This window comes from Trichosurus vulpecula, chromosome 4 (assembly GCF_011100635.1).
Source record: "Trichosurus vulpecula isolate mTriVul1 chromosome 4, mTriVul1.pri, whole genome shotgun sequence".
NCBI lineage: Eukaryota > Metazoa > Chordata > Mammalia > Diprotodontia > Phalangeridae > Trichosurus > Trichosurus vulpecula.
Genome location: NC_050576.1, coordinates 427,802,708 through 427,815,279, shown reverse-complemented (window position 1 = coordinate 427,815,279; position 12,572 = coordinate 427,802,708).

The following is a 12,572-nucleotide window of genomic DNA, read 5'->3' as shown; positions in this document are numbered from 1 at the left end:
GGTTAAGTCGCTTGCTGTAACCGCAATCATTCCGGCACATCCACAATGGCCTGCTAGCATAAGTTCTTTGATCTGCTTTTGAAGGAAAGATAGCTTTTAAAGGGGTTAACAATCTTCTTTTAATTACATTCACTAGTTCAGGGGAAAGGCTAGCACCCTGAATGTGGAGAAAATACAAGCAGAGAAATTAGCATAAAGACCAACAGACAGGGCTCCAGTTGTCTGAATAAAGAAATACAACCACCTACATACACCACTGGATTGGAGGAGCACAGATACATCTGAGTAGTTGGGGGGCTCTGAACAAGTGGCTACTCAGAGTCCCTTCCAGGGAATCAAAAAGTCCTCATAAACAAACGCCCAAAGCAAAATACCAATCTCTCTCACTCTCTCTCTCTCTCTCTCTATGTATATGTATATATATATATATATATATATATATATATATATATATACACACACACACACACACACACACACTTCTCAAAGTCAGAAGGCATCACAACCCTCGTGACTCAGTGCCTAATTAGTTTAGTACCAAAAGGTGTGAAAGCCTCCCTACAAGCAAGCTTCCCAGTAAGCAAACTCCTCCTTAGTCATGTCTCTCCCCCTATGGGCTCTATGTGACTCAGGATGTATCACAGCTGTGAGTTGGGCCAAAGTTCAATGCAGCAATACATCTGTGATTGAACACATGTGGTCACATAGGCCTATTAATGGATGGGGAAGATCTTCCTATCTCATTAACATTACACTTGCCCAGGATCACACAGCTAGTAAGTGTCTGAGGCCAGATTTGAACTGAGGAAGATGAGTTTTCCTGACTCTAGGCCCAGAACTCTATCCACTGCACTACCTAAATGCCCTGATATGCTCCAGGCATATCTTAATTGACTGGCTGACTAAAATGTGTCAGTCAGATCAGATAATCTCTAATGTCACAGGTATGCTAGACCCAAATCATACTAGCTCTCCAGTTGATAGATAAAATATTAATGTGAATATTCACACCTCAGAGGTCCTACTATAAATCAGGGCTTTATTGTTTTGTTGATTGTTTAGACTTAGGGAAGTTAGGTAGAAAATCTTAATAATGCAGATTGAATTCACAGGTGTGTCATGCATATTTCCCCCTCCCCCAAAGAACTAGTTGTTAAATCTGTGTGCAGAGGCAAGATGTACATCAGGATGATTAGAGATGGCCTTGATATAGTGGGAGACATTGGCTTTTTTAAGCTAAGGTCATTCCCAGGTCTCAGTTTGTTTGAGACAACACCCATTCAGTGATCAAGGCTAAGCAAGAAATGAAGTAATAAATGGCCTCTTTTACTTATTAAAAAAAAAATCAGTCTGGGAGGGGAAGACTCTTAGGGTTTCAGGTCAAAACAGAAACAATTGCTATTTACCCTCGCTCTGAGCCATCAAAACCCATTGGCCAAGTGAGACTTGGGCTGGGAGCTATTGCTGGCCAACCAGTGAGAGCCAGTACGATTTGGGTTTAGGTCAAGTAGCTCCATTTGAGTCCCAATGGGCTTTGCAAAGCCTGGTTTCCCAAAGCTTTATTTCAAGAACCTATCAATGAAAGTACATGGGGCAAACAAGTTAATTGTCCCAGTTTTTTTTTAATGACAGAATAAATAAATAGGAGAAAGAGAAAAAATAAATCTAGCCCATAAACCCTGAGAAATCTTGTAAGATTTCAGTGATCACAATTTATATTCCTTTGGGAAGAGCACCCACAAGTATTATTCCCTATGTAGACAGAGGGAGAGGAGGGAGAGGAGGGAAGGGAGAGAGATGAAGGAAACGAGAAGAAGGAAGAAAGGAAAGAAGGAAGGAAGGAAGAAGGAAGGAAAGAGGGAGGAGGGAAGGAAGGAAGGAAGGAAGGAAGGAAGGAAGGAAGGAAGGAAGGAAGGAAGGAAGGAAGGAAGGAAAGAGGGAGGAGGAAAGGAGGGAAGGAAGGAAGGAAGGAAGAAGGAAGGAAGGAAGGAGGGAAGGAAGAAAGGAAGGAAGGAAAGAGCAGTATTGCCCAATTGGAACTGGCCAGTTGGGAACCCAGTAGGGCAGCTATTCCTTCTCACAGATTGTTGTCTGTCCTTCATTCTTGAAGCAGGAATATGCAAGGAGAGTGAGGTTGGAGACTTTGCATACCCCCGCCTCACTTAAATACAATTCACTTGCAAGTCAAGACATCACCTTCCTGATGCCCTGTGGTCCTCTTTGAGAATGAAGAACAAACATACAAACAAACAGTTGCTAAATATTTGTCAACACACTATTGCCGGTTTCCATTTCTGACTTCTGTTATAGAGTTAGAGACACCTCTGTGACCACCCCCAAAGTTGTGGCATCTGTTACTTTTTTCATGTAGTGATCACTTCCCTAACACTGACCTTCTTGCTTCTCTTGTGGGGGAGGATCATTAACTGTGTCTGTTACCCGCACCTGAACTTATTTAATGTCAGTCATAATTTTGAATCTTGAAAAAAGAAAGTCCGTGGCTTGGTCCAACCTAAGGGTCAAATGGATGAGGAGAGTAGAACGTTCCTTCTAAGGAAAAGCAATCAACCATCTCTTTGAAGGTGGAATAAGGCACTGTGTGATACTTGTTAACTGAAGACACAAATACTAACTAGGAAGCAAGATCCCAGAGAAAGAGAATTAGCTTTAGCCAAAGGATGTTTCTTTGAATCCCAGTCCTGCCTCTTGCTGTCTGTGTGACTGAGTGAGTCACTTTATCCCTCTGCAACTCAGTTTCCTCATCTATGAAATGAGGGGTTGAATTAAATTGCCTTGACCATCCCTTCCCACTCTAAGCCTCCAAACTAAGTAATGATTTCTTGATTGCTAAATCTAATTATCTTTTCTCAGTCCTCATCCTCTTGACCTATCTGAAGCCTTCAACACTGTCACTCATACTCTTCTCCTGGATGCCCCTCTCCTCTCTAGGTTTTTGTGGGAAAAACAAAACAAAACAAAACAAAACTCTCATCTGCTTCTTGTCCTGCCTATCAGTTCTTTCTGTCTCTTTTCCTGGATGCTCATCCAGATAATGTATATCCCCCAAGGGTTAGTACTAGGTCACTTTCTCCCCCTATGTTATGTCTCTTAATGATCTCATTAAATCCTACGGGTTCAGCTGAGACAGCCAGTTAGCTCAGTGGTAGCACACTAGACGGAGTCAGTAACTGGGTTCAGATCCTGCCTCAGACATTTAACTAACTGTGCAATCCTCAATCAGTCACTTACCCTCTCAGCCTCAGTTTTCTCATCTGCAAAATGGAGGTGATAATAAATTGTCATCAAATCAAATAATATTTGTAAAGTGCTTTGTAAACCTTAAAGTGCCATATAAACGTGAGTTGTAGTAGTAGTAGTAGTAGTAGTAGTAAGGCAGTGATTCTGGGATTTACATCTCCGTTGCTAGTCTTTCTCCTGAGCTCTAGTCCCATTTCTCCAAACCAGAGGCATCTGAAATTTAACACATCCTAAACAGAAATCATTTTCTTCTTCCCACCCTGAGTCCTCCCCTACTCCCAACTTTTCCTACAGCTGTTGGAGAGTTCCACCATTTTCCCCATCACTCAGGTTCACAATATCAGTGTCATTCTTCACCCCCACTCCCACTCATTCCATATGTCCAGGTTCTTGTCATGTCCTATCTTTTTTACTTTTCAGTCCCTCCCATATCTATCCCATTCTCTCCACCTATCTGACACTAGTTCAAGCCATTAATCATCATGCCTGGACTATTGCAGTAGACTTCTGGATGACCTCCCTGCCTCCAGTCTCTTGCCACTCCAAACCATTTTCTGCTCAGCATCCACACTAATTTTGTGAAGTGTGGATCTGATCACATCAGCCCCCCTCCTTCCTCAAGACAAACACACACGCGCACACACACACACACACACACACACACACACACACACACTTGCTGAAGTTCAATATGGCTTCCAGAATCAAATGTAAACCAATCTGGCATTTAAAGCCCTTTAAACCTGGGCTCCTGCTGCCTTTCCAGTCTTTTTCTTACATGCGACTTCTCTTCATGCACTCCATTGACTCTTCCTCATTCACAACACTCTAGCTCTAGGCCCTGAAGTTTTGTACTAGATGACCCCAGGTCTTGTGTCAACTTCTGGTTGTCCTAGCTTTCATTAAGGCACCTTGAATCTCACCTTCTGAGAGAGGCCTTCCCCTACCCCACCTTTGGTCTCAGTTTACCTCCCATTTATATTCTATATGGCATTTTATGTACTTTATTGTTTTCACATTCTCTCTGACATTAAAAAGTCCTTTGAGAGCACCAACCATGTTTTTGCTTTTCTTTGTGTCCCCGATACTTTGTACAGTGATTGACACATAGTAAGCACTTAATAAATGTTCATTGACTGACTGGCTGAAACAATTAGAGGATAATACTGTATGGTATATAAGTAAGCACTGACTTTTGAAAATTCGAAGAAAGAAGGGATTAGTGTGGGTCTAAGGAGTCAGGAATAGTTTCATGGATTAAACTAGGGCTTCATCTGCACCTGGTAGGGGTAGAATCTAGTAGCTGGAGTGGAGGGATCTGGGCAATCAAGAGAGGTCTTAAAATTTTCTTCATATTGATCTTTTGAAATTAAGTTTCTCAAAATGGTAAGCCTGGAGTCTTATATGTAGGCCAGAGGTAGCTAACATGACATTTTAAGGGCTTTTCCAACCTCTTGTCTGTGATTTTGTCACATCTTTGGGTCCAACTTATTGTTTCTTCTGCTGAGCAACACAGACCTCAACATTACTATAGCCTGAACAACCCTACTTCTGGAAAGCTGATAAATCCTAATTGATTTGGCCTTGTTGGGTGCTGAAAACAAGCACCACTAGACTCATGACTGCTGCCTCTTTGACAGAATCCTAATTACTTGGAACGGAAATGGTCTCTGGCCAATGAGGCAGGTGAGGATAGTATGACTTAAAGGCCATTTGGAGAGGACTTGGAGATTTGTGCATTTCCCACACACTCTCCTTGAAAATTATTTATATAAGCTTCAGCCATCCAGTACAGAAAGAAATGGGAAAGCTACAGAATGCATCATCTCTGGCTCAGCTGATCTTACACTTTATGTCCCAAGCTTCTTGTTTAACATTCCTATTGGTTACCAGTTACTTTTGGGAGAAAAAAGAACTCACCCAGATCTCCCAAGTTCCCTATTTTTAAACTTCCAAAATCAATTTTTTTTGCCTGTGATGGGTCCATGGGGGACCACTGGGATGAGGGCAACAGAACCACAAATCTCAGGATAATTGGATTTTTAACTGTGAACCAGCTGCCACTACTGACACCCCTCTGGAATTCTAACAAAATGAGGAAGATGCTATTTAGAGATCCAAGATGATCCTACTGAATTCTTAATGGGGGAGGTGGACAATCTGGTTCTTCTTGAGAAGAATTTCTAAAACTTTTTGAAGCCATTAATGTACTTCCATTTTCTGATCAATGCTTCTCCTCCTGCTTCTTATAAATTGTCAAGGGTAGATAAGACTCTTCCCATAAATCTGTTCATCTGTTTTAAGCTATAATGGACTTCTAGGATACTCAATAGTGTTTTTCATAGATGAGCATGGTGAGAAAGAGTCCTTCCATGGCAGATTCCTGTTCTAAAAGGCTGTGTAGTTTTGTTGGATAAAACAAATAGATTGGGACTCAGGAAACTTCATTCCAGTCCCATCCTTATAACTTCAAGTAAGGGATTCAGTTTCCTTATCTGCCAACTTTAGAGGATGACTGTTTCTAACACCCAGAGATGGGATGATAACTACCAAAAGATGACTTGCTGAACATTGAGTTTCACAGAAGAAAATTTCTAGAGATATGTGAAGTGTTAGAAGCTATTTCAGTTTCCCTTAGGAACATTAGTGTAACCAGAATGGACTTTGTTTTCTTTGAATGACTCAGCTCGCCTCGTTGAGCTTCCCTGGATGCTGGGGCTTGCTCTTCCGGGGCAGGACCAGAGCTTCCTGTGTGATGAGTTGTGGCGCTGGCTGAGGGGAGGTGTGTTAACGTGGTCTACGCTGGGGGAGGGGCCAAGTCAAGAACCAATCGGCCCTGGTCATTCAGGCGGCGCTTGATGATGTCAAAAACTCTATAAGAGGGGAGAGGACAGCTTGAAGATCCTCTCTTCCTTTTCCGGTTGGAGCCAGAGACACCTACAGCCGAAGCTGAGCTGCCGGTAGCAGAGCTGACTAGAGGCTAGTGGGTAATCTTCTTACCATAGAGGGGAAGCATGTATACGATTTTGCCTTATACCATCTCGCTTCTCTGTGGCCTTCTGATTACCCTTGTAAGGCGGACTTATTGGGCCTGGAAGCTTTTGATGAAAATATCAAAATGGGGATGCTGGTTTGTGGGCTTGTTATTGTGGAATGTAAATACATGCTTTAGTTCTCCTGCCTTCTGCCTAGAGAATTCCTTATATCCTGCGGTTCCGGACCTTTTAGGCACATATGAGATTCTCTTTGAAATCATAAATTCTGCCTTCCTAATATAATTAGATATTGCATAACTTTTACTCACTATGCCAGTGGCTTAGTCCAACCAAATTTAGGGGAAAGCAGTTTTCCTTCATTAAAAAAAATGGAAATGCAAATCTGTCTGCAATATCTATTTTGCCCTTACATGCACACTTTTCTTGGATGCTTTAATGGTTCCTCCATTGTTAGAGATAGCAGCCCTTCAAAATATGTCATCATGTGTAATTATTTTTCATGTTTTTTTCTAATAAATCCTGCATAGAGGATCAACTCAAAATGCTTGGAGCCATGCCATGGTTCTTTTTACTACTTCAGAACACCAGGACCCCAGTAGCTCTGTCTGTCTATTCTTACAACATAAATGTCTCACTTTTTTCATCATTTTCCCATACTTAAGGAAACATTCCAACTCTGAGAATCCCTACCCTCCTTCAGGATTCAACTGAGATGCTAGATCCTCTGGGAATTTTTTTTTCTGATACCCCTAATTATTTGTATTCTTTCCTGAAATTACATTGAGTTTACTTACCTGCACAAATGCTGTATCCCACCCAAATCCCCAGAAGAATGTAAACTTCTTGAAAACAGGGAATGAATTTCATTTCTCCTTATATCTTCATCACCTAGTATGGCAGCCACTTAAATCCTTGTTGATCAATCAATAAACATTTATTAAGTCCCTACTATATTTTACTCACTGTGCTAAATCCTAGATCAAATATCTAATGTAAGAATGAATCTCCCAAATGTTTCCCCTATGGGTAAAATGCAGGGTCAGTGAGATATCTTCTGACCGTTGTGGTCATGTTTCTTGCTATTTTTATGATTATTGGTTATATTTCCAGTTGCTGAGGTTTAGGCTGAATGCTCTCAGATAAGTGAGGCATTAGCATAATCACCAATTCTCACATCATTTCTCAGTTGATAAATGATCAAAGGATATAAACAGGTAGTTTTCAGATAAAGAAATCAAAGTTATCTATAGTTATATGAAAAAAGTTACAAATCACTATTGATGAGAGAAATACAAATTAAAACTACTCTGAGATACCACCTTACACATGTCAGATGGCCTAATATCACAGAAAAGGAAAATGATAAATGTTGAAGGGGATGTTGGAAAACTGAGAAACTAATTCACTGTTGGTGGAGTTGTGAACTGATCCAGCCATTTTGAAGAGTATTTTGGAACTATGCTTAAAGGGCATCAAACTGTGTATACCCTTTGACCCAGCAATACCACTAGTAGGTCTGTATCCCAAAGAGATTTTTAAAAAAGGAAAAGGACCTATTTGTATGAAAATTTTTATGTCATCACTTTTGTGTGGTGGCTAAGAATTGGACATTGAGAGGATGCTCATCAATAGGGGAATGGCTAAATAAGTTGTGGCATATGATTGTAATAGAATATTATTGTGCTATAAGAAATTATGAGCAGGATGCTTTCAGAAAAACTTGAAAAGACTCATATGAACTGATACAGAGAGAAGTAAGATGAACCAGGAGAATGTTCTACACAGTAACAACAATATTGTATAATAAAGAACTGTGAATAACTTGGTTTTTCTCAGCAATACAATGATCCAAGACAATCTGAAAGGACTGATGATGAAAACTGCTACCCACCTACAGAGAAAGAATAGATGGCATCTGAAGGCTGACCAAAGCATACGATTCTCTCTCTCTCTCTCTCTCTCTCTCTCTCTCTCTCTCTTTCTCTCTCCTTTTCTTCCTTCTTTCCTTTCTTTCAGTTCAAGTTTTCTTTCATAAAATTACTAATATAGCAATATGTTTTACATGATTATACATGCAATATTTCAGATTGCTTATAATCTGAAGGAAAATGGAGAACATGACAGAACTTAGAACTGAAAACTTTAAAGAAATGATAAAAATTGTCTCTACATGCAATTGGGAAAAAATAAAATATTATTTTAAGAAATCACCAATTCTTGTCTTTATTTTTTTTAAGCTGGAAATAGAATTTCACTTAAACTCATTCCCATCCTTCAACTGAATTTTTCATCCTTTATTCTGTGGCATAATGAATTATTACCCAAGAGAAACAGAATTAAGCAATATATCTTAGACTTGAAGGATTTTGTTTGCTTCTTCTAAAGGGGATGATCTGGAAAATCAGAAAAATGTTTCTTCTCAGATCTCTCCCTCAAATACTTAATTCCAGAACATTATTTTATGGGTCCTTCAATCGAAAGTTAAGATAAGCCCCATACTAAAACAAACTCTTTCCTCTATGAATGAAAACTTCGAAGAATGAAAAGGCACATTAACATACAAAAAGTTCAGAGAACAGCCCAGAAAAACCAAATCTGGTTATTTCTGATTCTTGCGAGCATATAGGAGAGTGGTTATTTCTGCTACCCATTTTTTTTCACCTCTGGTGCCCTGTAAAGACAAAAGAGTCTTTTATTATACTGACTTTTCATTTTTTTTGACATAGGGAGACTTGGCCAGCATTTATAAAATTATAGGTTATTTTTCACTTTGTATCAAAACACATTTCTAGAGACAATAATGTTGGCAAATTGATGAATGGAAATATTTTCTTGTTTTGAAGATTCCACATTTCTGTTTGTGTACACACATTTTTCCTATCTTTCCTTTAATGTTGGCATAAGAGACTCATTTAAGCAAAACAAACTGTCTATTGGACTAATTAGTTCTAAATGCTTATTCCTTCAGTTTCTGCTTGTCAAATATTTCATGATATTTCATTTACTATGCTAATGATGATGAAGTCAAAGCATCTCTTAGAAGATGGGATTTTAGCTATGACTTAAAGGAACCAGGGAAGCTAGGATTTGGGGGTGAAGATGGGGTTGAGGAGGTAGAAGATTCCAGGCATTGGGAACAGCCGCTGAAAATGCCTGGAGTCTGGAGACGGAATGTTTCAAGGAATAGAAACTGTTCTAGGAATGACTTTGAATGTCAAACAGATTGTATATTTAATCCTAGAGGTGATAGAGAGTGACTGGAATTTATTAAATAGGGAGATGAAATAGTCTTGTCTGTGCTTCAGGCAGACAGCTTTGGCAGCTGAGCAGAGGATGGACTCAAACGGGGAGAAACTTGAAGCAGGGAGACCATCCAGCAGGTTCCGGCACTAGTCCATGTGTGAAGTAATGAGAACCTGAAACAGAGTGGTGGCTTTTGAGAAAGGGGCATATTTGGTATTGCAAGGTCAAAGGGTGTAGAAAGTTTAGTAATGCTTTGGACATAATTCCAGGTTGCTCTCCAAAATGTTTGAATCATTTTACAATTCCACCGACAATGAATTAGTGTCCCATTTTTTCCACATCCTTTCCAATATTTGTCACTTTTCTCTTCCATCATTTTAGCCAATCTGGTAGGTGTAAAATAATATCTCAAGGTTGTTTTAATTTGCATTTCTCTAGTCAATAATTATTCTTCCTCAAGCCCATCTCCTGACTTCCCTAACTTCCTTCAGGTCCCACCCAAAGTTCTATAATCTTCAACAAGCTTTTACCAATCCTTTAATGCTAGTGCCTTGCCTCTCAAATTATCTGCAGTTGACCCCATCTATCTCTTGTTGGTATATAGTTTGTTTTTTGGGTTTTTTTGGCATGTTGTCACACATATTAGGCTGAGTGTTCCTTGAGAAGTGGGATTGGTTTTTGGTTGCTTGGTTTTGTTAAGTCCTGAAATAAATTGAAGTCATAAGTGGAGGAATAAAGCATCTTTAATTTAGATAACAGGGTAGCACATCTGCCACCCTTGGGGATATCCCACGGGTGCAGAACACCATGGATTTTCCAACCAAAATACCAATGGAAATGTTCTTATACTTTTAGGAGGGTGAGGAGGAAGTAGTATGAGATAGCAAGGTCTGGTTATGAGATGCTGACCACCCTCAGCAATCTGAGCAAGGAAAACTCCTTCATTCTTGCTGTTTTGTGGTTTATGCCATGAATCCCAATGGAGGGAATATGGACATAAGAGGCTGCTGTCTGGCTCGAGCTGGCTCTGTTTACAAGGAAAGGTTCTAGTGTGGGGACTTCCTAATCTGAAGGTAGGAGTGCAAGGACATTACTGTAATTCTGATATTATTAGGATGATTAAGAGATAGTGGCAGTCAATATTACATTGGGATGAACAATTATCTGTTTGTTTCATTTAGATTTCTCTGCATTCCCCACAGCTCAGCTCTGGCTTTGGCATATAGCACCCCCTTAATAAATGCTCCTTCATTTCACTAATTGAAATTGAAATTTCTTCATGTATAAAACAGGGATAATAATAACACTTACCTCACTGAGTTAATAGAGGATGAAATGAAATGATATATGTAAAGAACTCTGTGAACCTTAACATTATAATATATGTAATATGTATGTAATATATGCATGTATACACACACACACACACATATATATATATAGACATACACACACACACTCATACAAAGGTTTTTCCCCATTGGAATGGGTGGATGGAAACAATTCGTTCCATGCAGGCAGCTGAAGTAGGTGCTGGGGAGCACTCAGAGCTGGGACAGACATCGAAGACACCAAGGTCATCCACTTCATCATGGGCCATCACCAGTCATCTTGACTTTTGTCTTGCTACTGGACTTCTCTGGAGGCTAGAGTGAAGCTGCCTCACTTACATCCAATTCATGTGCAAGCCAAGAGATCATTCGTGATGTCATCGGTCTTCTTCAAAAATGGAAGATGACCAACAGCACAAATGTTAGTAATTACTATAATTATTATGATCATTATGCAACTGCCTTCTCATCTTTAATTGATGTCTAATATTCACCATGTCTGATAACCCCTTATGCATATTAGGAAAGAAGAGGTCCTTCGAACAGAGTTCTTTTACTATCACTCCTAAATTCACCATCTAACATGACAATCCACAGTGTGCCCTGTAAATAGACTCTTCTCCATTCCATCTTCTATCCAGCTATTAAATTGATATTCCAAAAGTACAGATGTGACCAGCTAAACCCTCTATTCAAAATGCTTCAGTGTACCTGCAGTCCCAAGGATACAATACAAACTCTTCCTTTTCGCATGAGTATTTAGCCTTTAGAAATCTACCTGCAGCATATCTACTCAGGTTCATCACTACCCTTCAAAAGGTCTTTGGCTTTGTGAAACCTGCCTCTTCACTGAGTGTCTCACATAAAATCCCATCTTCCAAGGTCAAGCTTTTGCACAGATTGTCCCCTAGGCTAGAAATGATCTTGTTTTTCATTTCTGCCCCTTGGGGCTCCTAATTGCCTTCAAAACTTAAGTCGCAGCTCCCAACTGCCCCAAAACCTTATTGCTCCTCTCACCAAAATTGTGGGGTATTTATGTTGTATACATTCTGTATCTACTTATTGGTGGACACACTTTTACCTCCAGTAGAATGTGAGCTCCCTGAGGCAAGAATTGTTTCATTTTTTGGATCCTTAGCACCTGGTACAGTGCCTGGGACATAATAAGCATCTGCTAAATGCATATTAAATTTAACTGAATTGACCACGTAAACGTGGAGAAGTCACTTAATTTCTTTGGGCTCCGTTTCCGCAATTTTAAAATGAAAGAGTATGATCTGCAAAGTTTCTTCCATTTGATAAAGAACTGACTGTAAATGCGATGGTTATTGCAGGTCTAGCTTCCATTCTGCCCCACTCTGCTGTTTAATTGCTCATCCTCTCACAGTTTCTTCACGTACAACATGGCAGATTGACTAATTATAAAGGGCCCCCACAAAGGTCAATCGTTTTCCCCCTCCCCACTTCTGAGAAAGTGAATTTTCCGGATCTGGGCATTTACTATCTAGCCAGAGCTACAGCCACATTTTTATTCTCTCCTCCAAGAAAAAAAAAAAAGAGGTTGAATTTGTTTCTGGAATAATAGAGCCAATATTGTAAGCACCATCAATAATAGGGGTATGTCTCTGCAAAGTACCGGGAGTGGGAAGTGTTCTAGGGAAAAGGACAAGCTCCAGCTGATGCCCTACGGAGACACTCCATCGCTCACTAGGCTAAACTGCTCCATATAGTAGTGTTCTTTGTA